We start from the raw sequence: 13660 nt of genomic DNA on the forward strand, positions 1-13660 counted from the left end.
CGGAAGCGAAGAACTACAGACCCATCACATGCTTGCCTACACTCTACAAGCTCCTTACATCCATTTTGAGAGCAAAAATCAACGCGCACATTGTCGCAAACAATATTTTGGCCTCTGCTCAAAATGGATGTAGGGTTGGGTCCCGTGGTACTAAAGAGCTCCTCCTCATAGACATGACCATCTGCCAACAAATCCGGCGGACCAAGGGGGCCCTCTCAGCCGCTTGGATTGACTACAAGAAGGCCTATGATTCGGTGCCTCATTCATGGCTGGGGAGGGTCTTAGAGCTGTACAAAGTTGATGCAGCTTTGAGAGCCTTCCTAAGCGCGTGTATGGGGCAGTGGACCACAGTCCTTCGTCAACCAGGAGGCGGGGATGACCGACCTGGCCCACAGGATTTTATAAGGATTGAGCGAGGAATATTTCAGGGCGACAGTCTGAGTCCGCTATGGTTCTGCCTAGCTCTGAATCCCCTCAGCACCTTGCTGAAGGATTTGGGACTAGGTTGCCGGCTTCGGAGAGAGGGTGAAGTTATTTCTCACCTTCTGTACATGGATGACCTCAAATTATTTGCACCAAATACCCAAGGCTTGTTGGAGCTACTGAAAACCACCGAAGTCTTCAGTAGTGCCATCAACATGGAGTTTGGTGTCGATAAATGTGCGGTTATGCATGTACAGCAGGGGAAGGTTGTAAATTCAACAAATTTACAACTTTCTGAGACAATGTCTTTCAGGTCTATCTCTGAATCAGAGACCTATAAATACCTTGGTATGTCACAGTCGTTGGGTATTGAGGACGAGGGTATTAGACGGTCGGTGAAGGAGCGCTTTTTCAGTCGGCTCACAAAAGTCCTTAACAGTCTTTTGTCAGGAGGCAACAAAGTGCGCGCCTTCAACGCCTGGGTAATGCCTCTTCTCACATACTCCTTTGGCATACTAAGGTGGACTCAGACCGAGCTGGACGCCCTGGATCGGAGGGTCCGGTCACTGCTCACCACACATCGCATGCTACACCCACGCTCGTCAGTTATGAGATTGTACATCCCACGGAAGTGTGGAGGCCGAGGCTTCCTAAACGCCAAGGATCTCCACAACCGCGAGGTGTACAATCTCAGGAATTATTTCCTTAACAACGAGTGTGGGATGCATCGTGATGTGGTGGCAGTAGACAGGAACCTCACGCCGCTCTCCTTGGCAAATGAGAACTGGCGCAAACCTGTGGTACTAAGTACTGCGGATCGCAAGGCGGCATGGGAGAGTAAGGCGCTACACGGGCGGTTCTACAAGGCCCTCACGGGACCCGATGTGGACCTGCTCGCGTCGGTGAACTGGTTACGATTCGGGGACCTCTTCGGAGAAACCGAGGGTTTTGCCTGTGCAATTGCGGACGAAGTGATGATGACGAACAACTATCGGAAATATATCCTGAAGGACGGTACGGTCGACATTTGTCGGGCATGCCGCCGTCCCGGAGAGTCACTCAGGCATATCATTTCCGGTTGTTCTCATCTTGCTAACGGTGAGTACTTGCACAGACATAATCTCGTAGCCAGGATTATTCACCAGCAACTTGCTCTTCTATACGGCCTTGTGGACCGCGAAGTACCGTACTACAAGTACTTACCTGCGCCTGTTCTCGAGAATGGTCGTGCCACGCTCTATTGGGATCGATCTATCATCACCGACAGGACTATTGTCGCCAATAAGCCTGACATCGTGCTGATAGACCGATCGCAGCGCCGGGCCGTGCTCGCCGACGTCACCATCCCCCATGATGAGAATCTCGTGAAGGCCGAGAAGGACAAGTCCAGCAAGTACCTAGACTTAGCTCACGAGATTACCGCCATGTGGGATGTTGACTCGACGATCATTGTTCCGATAGTTGTGTCAGCGAACGGTCTCATAGCGAAGAGTCTCGACCATCACCTAGAGAGACTCTCGCTGGGTGGTTGGATCAAGGGTCAGATGCAGAAGGCGGTAATATTGGACACGGCGCGTATAGTACGTCGGTTCCTCACTCTGCGGCCCTGACCACCGGCAGCTTGGGCCAAGCCCCGCTGCCGGCGGCACCCTAGGTTAGGTTTTTTATAATGTGTTTATATGTATTTTTTATTGTTTTGTAAGTGTTTTTATATTTTACTTTTATATTCATATTATAACAAACCTAACTTAAGACGAAAAATAAATAAAGATAATAATAATAATAATGTATCCCTTGCTTTTAGATTAAATGTCTTAAAGGGCCTCTGCGCTGTTGGCTTCGGCCCCACGTACGCCTCCCAAAGGTCCGGGACCCCATGGTCCCGAGATATGGAATAGACATAATAATAATAAAGAGACTCTCGCTAGGTGGTTGGATCAAGGGTCAGATGCAGAAGGCGGTGATCTTGGACACGGCGCGGATAGTCCGCCGGTTCCTCTCTCTGCAGCCCTGACCACCGGTAGCTTGGGCCTTGCCCCGCTGCTGGCGGCACCCTAGGTTAGGTTTTTTATAATGTGTTTATATTAATTTTTATTGTTTTGTAAGTGTTTTTATATTTTACTTTTATATTCATATTATAAAATAACCTAACTTAAGATGAGAAATAAATAAAGAGAATAATAATAATACCGCTGACACTGACGGACGTCCTTTAATATTTCTTTTCATAAATAATATTTTAACATGTGGTTTTTGCCGTAAAATATTGATCATTTACTCGTGTTTATTAGTAAATCATGCGGATAACTGGCGGATAATATATTTGGTTATAAACACCGCGACCATGGGTCGCAGTCAAACATACTACCGTGTTGACAGTTGTCATGTACCATCGGCAATACTACGTAATGAATAGAAATGATTACAAGGAGTCGAACTAAAGCGGCAACAACAAGCGCACGCCCACCACCCCCGCCCGCCTCGTCCACTTCCTCGTCCACATCGTCGTCAGGCGACGAGTTCGCAACGGCGCCTGACACAGACGGGTCCAGTGAAGAGAGCGGGCCGCCGCCGCCGCCGCCACGACCACCTGCGCGACGAGGGCGGCCACCGCTGCCGGCACGCTTGGGGCCTGCGGGACATCCTGCCCCGCCCACGGCTCCCGCTACCGGTGGCATAGTGCGTCGCATGCGTTGGACTCGAGACATGAACGAGAATGTCATGCGCGCCTATTATGGGTCTACAGAGGGGGGAACACAGCTGTCCGCCTATCGTTCGAGAATACTGCCTCTGTTTCAGGCTCTTGAACCTACCATCACCGTGTCGGAGCAGCGATTATCGGACCAGGTGCGCGTCATTCAGCGGCTAAAGCGCTTGGATGACGCGACACTTGATCGGCTTCGCCAGGAGGCTCTCTCTGCTCGCGCGGACCCCACCTCGGTGCGAGATCTGCCCGCCACGTCGCCGGATCCGGTGCCCGCACCCGACCTGGCACCGGGGGCGCCACGGGTTGATTTCAGTACCGACGAGGGGAACTTCGCGAGTCAGAATGTGAGTACAACTGCTAATGAGCAACTGAGGAGGACTTTGGAAGAGGCGATTACGCAGTATTGCGCCACAACAACCTCTAGGCCCCGATTACCACGTTTGCCTATGAATAGACGCAATCTAGCGCTAATGGGAGCCCTAAACGCTTTACTAGAGCCATATTTACGGACTAGTAAAGATTTAGATGATACGCACTCGATCATGTACTGCGGAGCCATCGCGGCGTGCCGTGTTGCTCGCATCAAGTTCCCGGACGCTGAACGTGCACCTAGGACCGCCGGAGGTGTCCCTGCATGGCAAGCTCGGATCGAGCGACGTATCAGCTCGTTTAGGACTCTCATCGCAAAGCTGATCTGCTTCAGGGGGGGCAACAATCGCCCCCGAGTAATGCGCTTTGTGAACCAGGCGTTCGCGGGGACGGATATCAGGCCCCGCGACTACATGGCCAATGTCACAGAGCGCATCGACTTTCTAAAGCAGAAAGTCTATGCATGGGCAAACCGTATTCGCCGCTACAGAGAGCGTGTGGATCGATTTCAGCAGAATCGCCTTTTTCAAAGTGACCAAAGGAAGGTGTACCGAAGGTGGGAGGAAACCAACCTTCGTACGCCCGACACGCAGCCGCCGGATGCTACTGCCATGACCAACTTCTGGCGTAGCATCTGGTCGGTGCCTGTCGGACACACCGAGGGGAGTTGGATGAGTGTTGTCGAGCGTGAGTGCGAGTCCATCGAACCTATGGGGGCAGTCACCATCAGCCCCGATGACGTCAGTTGTGCCATCCGCACAACTGACGTCACCGGCTCAGAACTGGAAAAGTCCTGGGCCGGATGGATTGCACAACTTCTGGCTAAAGTGGTTCCGATGCTCGCACTCGCGCTTGGCAGCACAATTTCAACAAGCCCTCGAGCTTGGTTCTCTCCCACCTTCCTTAACAACTGGTGTCACCTTCCTGCTCTATAAGTCCGGTAGTACCACGGAAGCGAAGAACTACAGACCCATCACATGCTTGCCTACACTCTACAAGCTCCTTACATCCATTTTGAGAGCAAAAATCAACGCGCACATTGTCGCAAACAACATTCTGGCTTCCGCTCAAAATGGATGTAGGGTTGGGTCCCGTGGTACTAAAGAGCTCCTCCTCATAGACATGACCATTTGCCAACAAATCTGGCGGAACAGGGGTGCCCTCTCGGCCGCTTGGATTGACTACAAGAAGGCCTATGATTCGGTGCCTCATTCATGGTTGGGGAGGGTCTTAGAGCTGTATAAAGTTGATGCAGCTTTGAGAGCCTTCCTAAGCGCGTGTATGAGACAGTGGACCACAGTCCTTCGTCAACCAGGAGGCCGGGATGACCGCCCCCGCCCGCAGGATTTTATAAGGATTGAGCGAGGAATCTTTCAGGGCGACAGTCTGAGTCCCCTGTGGTTCTGCCTAGCTTTGAATCCCCTCAGCACCCTGCTGAAGGATTTGGGACTAGGTTGCCGGCTTCGGAGAGAGGGTGAAGTCATTTCTCACCTTCTGTACATGGATGACCTCAAATTATTTGCACCAAATAGCCAAGACTTGTTGGAGCTACTGAAAACCACCGAAGTCTTCAGTAGTGCCATCCACATGGAGTTTGGTGTCGATAAATGTGCGGTTATGCATGTACAGCGGGGGAGGGTTGTAAATTCAACAAATTTACAACTTTCTGAGACAATGTCTTTCAGATCTATCTCTGAATCAGAAACCTATAAATACCTTGGTATGTCACAGTCGTTGGGTATTGAGGACGAGGGTATTAGACGGTCGGTGAAGGAGCGCTTTTTCAGTCGGCTCACAAAAGTCCTTAACAGTCTTTTGTCAGGAGGCAACAAAGTGCGCGCCTTCAACGCCTGGGTAATGCCCCTACTCACATACTCCTTTGGGGCTATTCATAAATTACGTCATTTCAAATTAGGGGGGGGGGGGTCTGGACATCGGATGACGGTAGCATGAAGTAGGAGGAAATGGGGTCATTTGATGCATGATTTTTGGATGATTATAGGGGGGGGGGGGGGGTCCAAAATCGTCAAAAATCGATGACGTAATTTATGGACAGCCCCTTTGGCATACTAAGGTGGACTCAGACCGAGCTGGACGCCCTGGATCGGAGGGTCCGGTCACTGCTCACCACACATCGCATGCTACACCCACGCTCGTCAGTTATGAGATTGTACATCCCACGGAAGTGTGGAGGCCGAGGCTTCCTAAACGCCAAGGATCTCCACAACCGCGAGGTGTACAATCTCAGGAATTATTTCCTTAACAACGAGTGTGGGATGCATCGTGATGTGGTGGCAGTAGACAGGAACCTCACGCCGCTCTCCTTGGCAAACGAGAACTGGCGCAAACCTGTGGTACTAAGTACTGCGGATCGCAAGGCGGCATGGGAGAGTAAGGTGCTACACGGGCGGTTCTACAAGGCCCTCACGGGACCCGATGTGGACCTGCTCGCGTCGGTGAACTGGTTACGATTCGGGGACCTCTTCGGAGAAACCGAGGGTTTTGCCTGTGCAATTGCGGACGAAGTGATGATGACGAACAACTATCGGAAATATATCCTGAAGGACGGTACGGTCGACATTTGTCGGGCATGCCGCCGTCCCGGAGAGTCACTCAGGCATATCATTTCCGGTTGTTCTCATCTTGCTAACGGCGAGTACTTGCACAGACATAATCTCGTAGCCAGAATTATTCACCAGCAACTTGCTCTTCTATATGGCCTTGTGGACCGCGAAGTACCGTACTACAAGTACTTACCTGCGCCTGTTCTCGAGAATGGTCATGCCACGCTCTATTGGGATCGATCTATCATCACAGACAGGACTATTGTAGCCAATAAGCCTGACATTGTGATAGTAGATCGATCGCAACGTCGGGCCGTGCTCGTTGACATCACCATCCCCCATGATGAGAATCTCGTGAAGGCCGAGAAGGACAAGTCCAGTAAGTACCTAGACTTGGCTCACGAGATAACCGCCATGTGGGATGTTGATTCGACGATCATTGTCCCGATAGTCGTTTCAGTGAACGGTCTAATAGCGAAGAGTCTCGACCAACATCTTGAGAGACTCTCGCTAGGTGGTTGGATCAAGGGTCAGATGCAGAAGGCGGTGATCTTGGACACGGCGCGGATAGTCCGCCGGTTCCTCTCTCTGCAGCCCTGACCACCGGTAGCTTGGGCCTTGCCCCGCTGCTGGCGGCACCCTAGGTTAGGTTTTTTATAATGTGTTTATATTCATTTTTATTGTTTTGTAAGTGTTTTTATATTTTACTTTTATATTCATATTATAAATAACCTAACTTAAGATGAGAAATGAATAAAGAGAATAACAACAGCAACAGCCACTGGGTAGAAAGCGGCGCACACCTCTCGACACCCCTGAGCCGCTCACACCGATGTTGCTCCTGGTCGTCTTTACGACGGCAGTTTCAGGGGCCCATCTAGTCAGCGGCGAGTCACCGCCTGCCTCGATGACGGTGTTAACATTGTTATGGCAGGTGTCCGGACCTCTTTTACAATAGACCAATCTCATTGTCCACCCAAACATCAATCCATAGACTGGTATACTGTTCACTTTTTCTACAATAGTCCCAATGCCTGCTGAGACCGGTTCATGGGTGTCTATTGTTGCGCCTGTGAACGGGTTCCAGCAGGCGTTCTACATGACATTAAAGCTCTCCAAAGGGCCTCTACGTGTTGGATCTATATCCCCACGCAAGCCTATCAAAAGACCGGGATTTATAGGCCCGTGATATCTAAGGAGATACATATAATAATAATAAATCTTTATTTCCAAAAATACAAATTACAGAGTGAGGCAGAGGTCTCCGCACTAGGCTTCGCCTGTATCGCGGGGTACCAGGATTACATTAAACAACAGAATTATTGTTACAAACAAAGTCCAGCTTATGGCAAAATAAACTTATTATAACTAACAATCATATCAACACAATAAAGGTTGATAAAGGTATAGTACTTATATATAACATTAATAAGTTAAAGTACATTATCTAACATAGCTTCTGTCTCGGCATAACTAAGAGAACTTAGGAATTTAAATATAGTAGTTTTTTTGCTTCTATAGTGGTGCTAGATCTAAGGTTACACTGTTTAAGAATGGAATTGTAAGTTGTGACTCTAATGCGATCTCCAAAACGTTTTCCAAAGGCGGAACGTACTTCGGGAATTGGTAGATTGAAAATGCGTTTTTTAACTAAGATATTATATGAGGGCAATGTTTTAGAGGTTTTGTGTGTGTATAAACAGATTTTGTGTAAGAATAGCTGTCGGACGGTTAAAACTTGAGCTTGGGCGTAAAGATCAGAGGTTGGAAACCGATAGGATTTTTTGAGCATCACCTTTAGTACAGAGCGTTGGGCCCTTTCGATTTCCAACATACAAGTCTTTGCTGCACTGCCCCAAACTGAAATACAGTAACTGATCACAGACTGACAAAGCGCAATGTAAATCATTTTTAATAGTGATTCATCTGCAGAATTACGGAGTTTTTTGGATATATATATTGACTTTCTAATTCTTCCGGAGAGATTATGAATATTGTGTTTAAAGTTCAGCTTATCGTCAACTAATAGACCAAGATATTTTATAACATTCGTTTACTCAATAGAATTACAGTTGCAGGGGTTTAAGGGGAAGTCAGTACATGAGTGGATTTTTATTGTAGGGTTGAAAGATGGTTGTGACGAGGCGGTTTTGTGAAAACAGAGAAACTTAGTCTTGTTGCAGTTCAGGGTCAGAAGATTGGCACGGAACCAGTCAGATGCCATTTGCATGCCCTTTTCTGTTATGGTGACTGCGTCCTTCCAGCTTGTATCATTAAAAAGTATTACCGTATCGTCCGCATAACACAGAATTTCAGAATTTGGAATTTTGAGATTGAGGATGTCATTCATGTATATCGTAAAAAGAGTGGGACCAAGAATGCTTCCTTGCGGAACACCGAAATTAACCTGTTCAGTAGAACTTTTAAAAGATCCTACTCTGACAAGTTGCCTTCTTCCCGTCAAGTAACTTGCGAACCACGACAGAGGGACTCCATGCACGCCCAGGTTTTGAAGTTTGCGAAGTAAAATTGGTATAGACACAGTATCAAATGCTTTAGCAAGATCTAGGAAGACGCCAATACATTTTTGGTTATTGTCTAAGAAAGATGATATAAGATTGATAAGAATGGCTGCAATCATCATGTGACTGGGCCGCAAAATTTATTAGGCTGAAGCGAGTTTGTTTTGAGAATTGCTCGGTAAGTTTCTAGTTCAGATTCAGATTCAGATTCAGATTGTTTAATATGGTAAAAACATACATGTCAAAAACATAAAAATAAAATCACATACACACCTAAAACTAATTAAACCTAAAACTGTACATATACACAAGTCAATTAATTAAAAAATAAATTGGCTTATGACCGCAATCAATGGAGACGTGTTGCATGTGGTCGCGATCCTCAGCATTGAGGGAACGAGGAAGAAGAGAAGAGAGATATTTTTACATCTACTACCCTCAATGAGTTGGATGATTTCGCTAATTGCGCAAATTCCGCTTTAACATCCCTTCCCGTACTTCTCTGTTCTTAGTAGTCTTGGTTATAGTTATTGTATTTAGTAGTTTAATAGATAGTAGCAGGGACAGAATACCGGTACCTATATTTTTCATACAAATTAACTGGTATTCAATTTCGGTATCACGGTTGTTTATGTATATTTTTGCATTTTATTTAGCTAATCTGATTAATCACTATCCTTACATAATACAATTCTAGAATATCAAAAAAATATTGTGAATGCTATGTGATATTTCAATTTTTAGTTATACCGGTAACGGTCCCTAGACTCCCTAGATAGTAGAGACAAACAATATTATTTGTTGAAGGACAAAATAATATAACCTACATAATAGGAAAGGGACTGACGCAAAGTTACGATTACAAATAAGTAGAGTATACAATAAATTCTAATTTTCCTCTTCAATTTCAAATGTGTGACCACATTTGAGTGATACAGTATGACCACCAGTCACTATGTTTTAGACGTTATAGTGCATTCCTGGCCTAATTTTTGCCTTATTAATGAAGCCTGAAGTGATTGTAACTATTCTTCAGTGAATTGATAAATCACAACACCATCAAAGAACTGGTATTCCGCATGACCGACACCTTCACCAGCCGTTTCTTACAGACCGCAGTCGAAAACGAGAATGTCGACTTGACCAAATTAAACACTTTAATACTCAGCAGCTGTTCATATTTTAACTTGAAACACTTGCTATCTGCAGTAGATCCAGTGAATTACTTGACTGAAGTGAAAAAGTTGGAACTGCGCGATCTATCTTCCAACCTACGTCGATACAAGCAAGTCCCTTTGATATTAGAGAATATGCCTCAGCTGGAGCATCTGACATTAGATTGTGGAAGGCAGTTTTGTACGGTAATGAGACTAATGAGAGCGGCTGTCACTACACTCAAGAAATTGCAGTATCTCTGGTATGTAAGAGAGGTATGGTAAAGTATTTTTAAGTTGCTGTTGCATCTCTATTAAAACATAGCATTCCACTGTTTGCAGGTATCTGAGTTTATTTCTCTGTAAAATAATAAGAATATATATAAATAAAAAACTATAGTCGTCACTAGAGATGTGCGCCGATGGCAAAATCATCGGCGGCGGCGTCCGATGATTTTTTGACCGGCGGCGGCGGCGTGATCGGCGTGAAATCGGCGTGGCATAATTTTTGATACTGCATTAGAACGTGGCTGTAGAAACTCTATATTAAAGCCTTCTGAGTATTTACTAGGCTATCCAAAACATATTATGTGTTATGTGTACATATATTATGTGTGTTTTCTAAATTATTGCCGAAAATTATATCCCATCATGACACTTGGCAACCATTTATTACCAATACCAACATAACGGTTACCAACGGTCTTTCTCTTTGTTTCTCCTGGCTTTTGTCCCAGTTTATTTGGGGTTAGCCCTCCTAGTAATCTTGCGCCACAGCTCACGGTTGTGGCCTTGTGGGTTGTCTCGTCTGTTGCGTTCAATATCTTCATGTCGTTTTTGACTGTTTGGAGCCAGGTTGTTGGTGGTCGTCCGGGTCCTCTCTTCTTCTCTTCGATTCTCATAACCCTTTTTGTCATGTGGTCATCATCCCGCCTCATTACATGTCCATACCAGCGCACACGGTTCTCTCTGAGTTTTACTTGTATATTTGCGACCTTAAACGTACCATGAATATAATCATTCCTAATTTTATCGATTCTTGTCACTCCTCCAGACCAACGTAGCATCTTCATCTGTGTTGTGTGCATTTTTTGTTCATCTTCTGTTCATCTAACGGTTAGCAACGGTATGTTTAAATATTAAAATAAAAAGGATACTTTAAAACGCTACATTTTAGGCAGTATTTTTACTTACTTTGTAAGTGGAATACAAATAAAACATTAAAAAAAAATCTTTATAAGTTAAGTCTTAAATCTATATATATTGACTTTTCCCAGCCGCTGTCGCCTCACCTAGGATTTGTTACGAAATAATGATGAACTACATACTTTACATTTATCTGAACTGAAGTTTAACAGAAATGTAATGCTACATTAAAGATGTCATTGTTTTTGAAAGAAAACGTCTCTGGCAGGTAGATTCGATCAACAGAATGTCTTTGAAGTGTCCCGTTTTATGGAATATTAAGGTCTACTTTGTTTTCTTTACTGCTAGCTTAGTGATGATAGTTCGTGATTTAAGTTCCTATAAGTAGGTATAATTGTTTAAGTATAGCTTATTGCGAAGATTTAAACTGATTTTTATTATTTTGATTGAAATATATATTGTTAAGTAAATGAAGCTGATAATCACCATAAAATGACTAAGAATTGATCGTGTGTTATTTTAAATGAAATTGTATATTATGTGATAAATAAATCATATTTATTTATCACATAATATACAATTTCATTTACGTTCTACAAAAAAGCTGTGCGAAAAAATATCAAATAATAACCTGAGATCCAGAAACTAGATCTTGTTTAAATTAACACTATATTTGACTAAATCGTTATCACAGCTAACACCGCAACGACAAAAATGATGCTAATTTGGTTCACCGGCAAATAATAAGCGAAAAAGCATAAGGATCTTTAAATTATACCTCTGACACTATCTACTCACTACGCACCATGGAATAAGACACGATAGGTATCAAAATTTCCCACGCCGATTATACGCCGGTCAAATTTATCGGCGGCGGCGGCGTGGAAAAATCGTCGGCGGCGGCGGCGCGGCGGCGCGGCGCACATGTCTAGTCGTCACTAATAATAAAGAAAAATGCTTTTTTATGGGACTTAGCTGTGGAATGCTTCTGAATGTTGTTATTGTTATATGTGGGATCGATGGCTTGATTTTTTAGTGTGATTACTATGTTGGAATGAGAGGTCAATAGGCTACTAAAAAAAGGCTTAAACTCACTTATCTTTCTTATTACCCTTTGAAAGCTTTAAGTCATAAACAAATACGTCACTCACGCGCCAAGTCATAGGCGCAAGCGAGCTAATGCAAACCTTACTTTAAAGCAGGGGTCACCAATTAGTTTCTTCAGGCGCGGTCAGTTTCTCTTTGAGTTGATTAAATAAGCAAAAAAATAAAATAGGTCGGCGGTCCGGATGCTGACCGCGGTCCGCCATTTGGTGACCCCTGCTTTAAAGTGTGAAGGTTACTTTGACAGTGCAGCGTACGCCACATAACACTTATGTGTTCATGGCACTATAAGCACGATTAGATACGACGCCTTTAGTTAGGTGTTCTTGGCGGTTAAAACACTAGGAAAAAGTTAAAACACTAGGATACATTTGCCACACCTATTAGGTACATACTGTTAATTTAATTACTTGCCATACGATAAATAAAGTTTTTGATTTGTTGTTTTGCAGCCGTCCAGACTGAACCGACCGATTCTGCCAAGAAGGCTGAATCGATTCCAACCACCACGAATGCCATTCTAGCACAGTGTGCCAAGCCCCTTAAACTCTCGTGCCAATGAGGCCTAAGGGGAATGCACACTGCATCCAAATCGTACGTGCGAACGGATAGCGTTAACTCGCTCAAACATCGGAGCGACGTGCGTGTAGCCGGGTCCACATAGAGCGAGCATACGCGCGAGGCAAGTTCCTCGCGCACAAAACGGCCAGTGGAATGTGTGGACCCGGTTAATCGGATACAGTGTTCCATGCGCCTAAATGCCACAATATTGCAGATAGCAAGCGATTATCGGTGACATTTGGAGAGGTTAAGTACTATAGGGTTATTGGAATATATTAGGTAGGTATAAGCGTACCTTATTGTAGGCAGTGAATGTGTTAATAAAATAATTTTAAAATAATAATCTTTTAACATTTTCGATAGACTTTTCGAAGCGCTAGTAAAGTCAAATTTGTGTTATTTTTGGGGATATAGTGCCTTAAGGCCGAGCCACACCGCTTGCGTGCGCAGCACGTGTGCGTCGACGTAAGCGTAGACGTGCACAGCACCCCTGTCACACCGGGAGACGCGCACGCCACGCAAGCGCACGCAACGCAGTGTGCTGTACACGTCACGCAGGCGCACGCTGCAGCTCTGCGTGCACATCCGCCGCCATTTCCGTACTATTCCCTAGAGCATCTAGACGACTAGCAATGTTTGATAGCAGTTCATCGGATGAAGAGGAGGCACTCCTCTTACTTTTAACGCAAAATACTCCTACGAAACCTAAAAGAGTGTGGATTCACGAAATCAATGGAAAAAGAGGGGAACATAGTGAATATCATAACCTATGCCGTGAACTTGAGTCTCACGAAGATCGCTTTTACTGGTATTTCCACATGTCAAGAGATTCTTTTGAAGAGTTACATGATTTAGTGAGACCTCATATATTAAAAAATGACACTAACTACAGGAAGGCTATTGGAACCAGAGAAAGGCTAGCAGTTTGTTTAAGGTTTGTATTTTAAAAGCACTTATTGTCTTAAAACTTAATTAATCAATTAACTAAAACAGTCAACAAATACAAAATAGGAACTCAAAACAATTAACATGTGATATTATTATTATCTTAAGACTAATTAAATCAATGAACTAAAACAGCGGTCGGCAACCAGCGGCCCGCCAGCCGCA

This window comes from Cydia splendana, chromosome 5 (genome assembly GCF_910591565.1).
Source record: "Cydia splendana chromosome 5, ilCydSple1.2, whole genome shotgun sequence".
NCBI lineage: Eukaryota > Metazoa > Arthropoda > Insecta > Lepidoptera > Tortricidae > Cydia > Cydia splendana.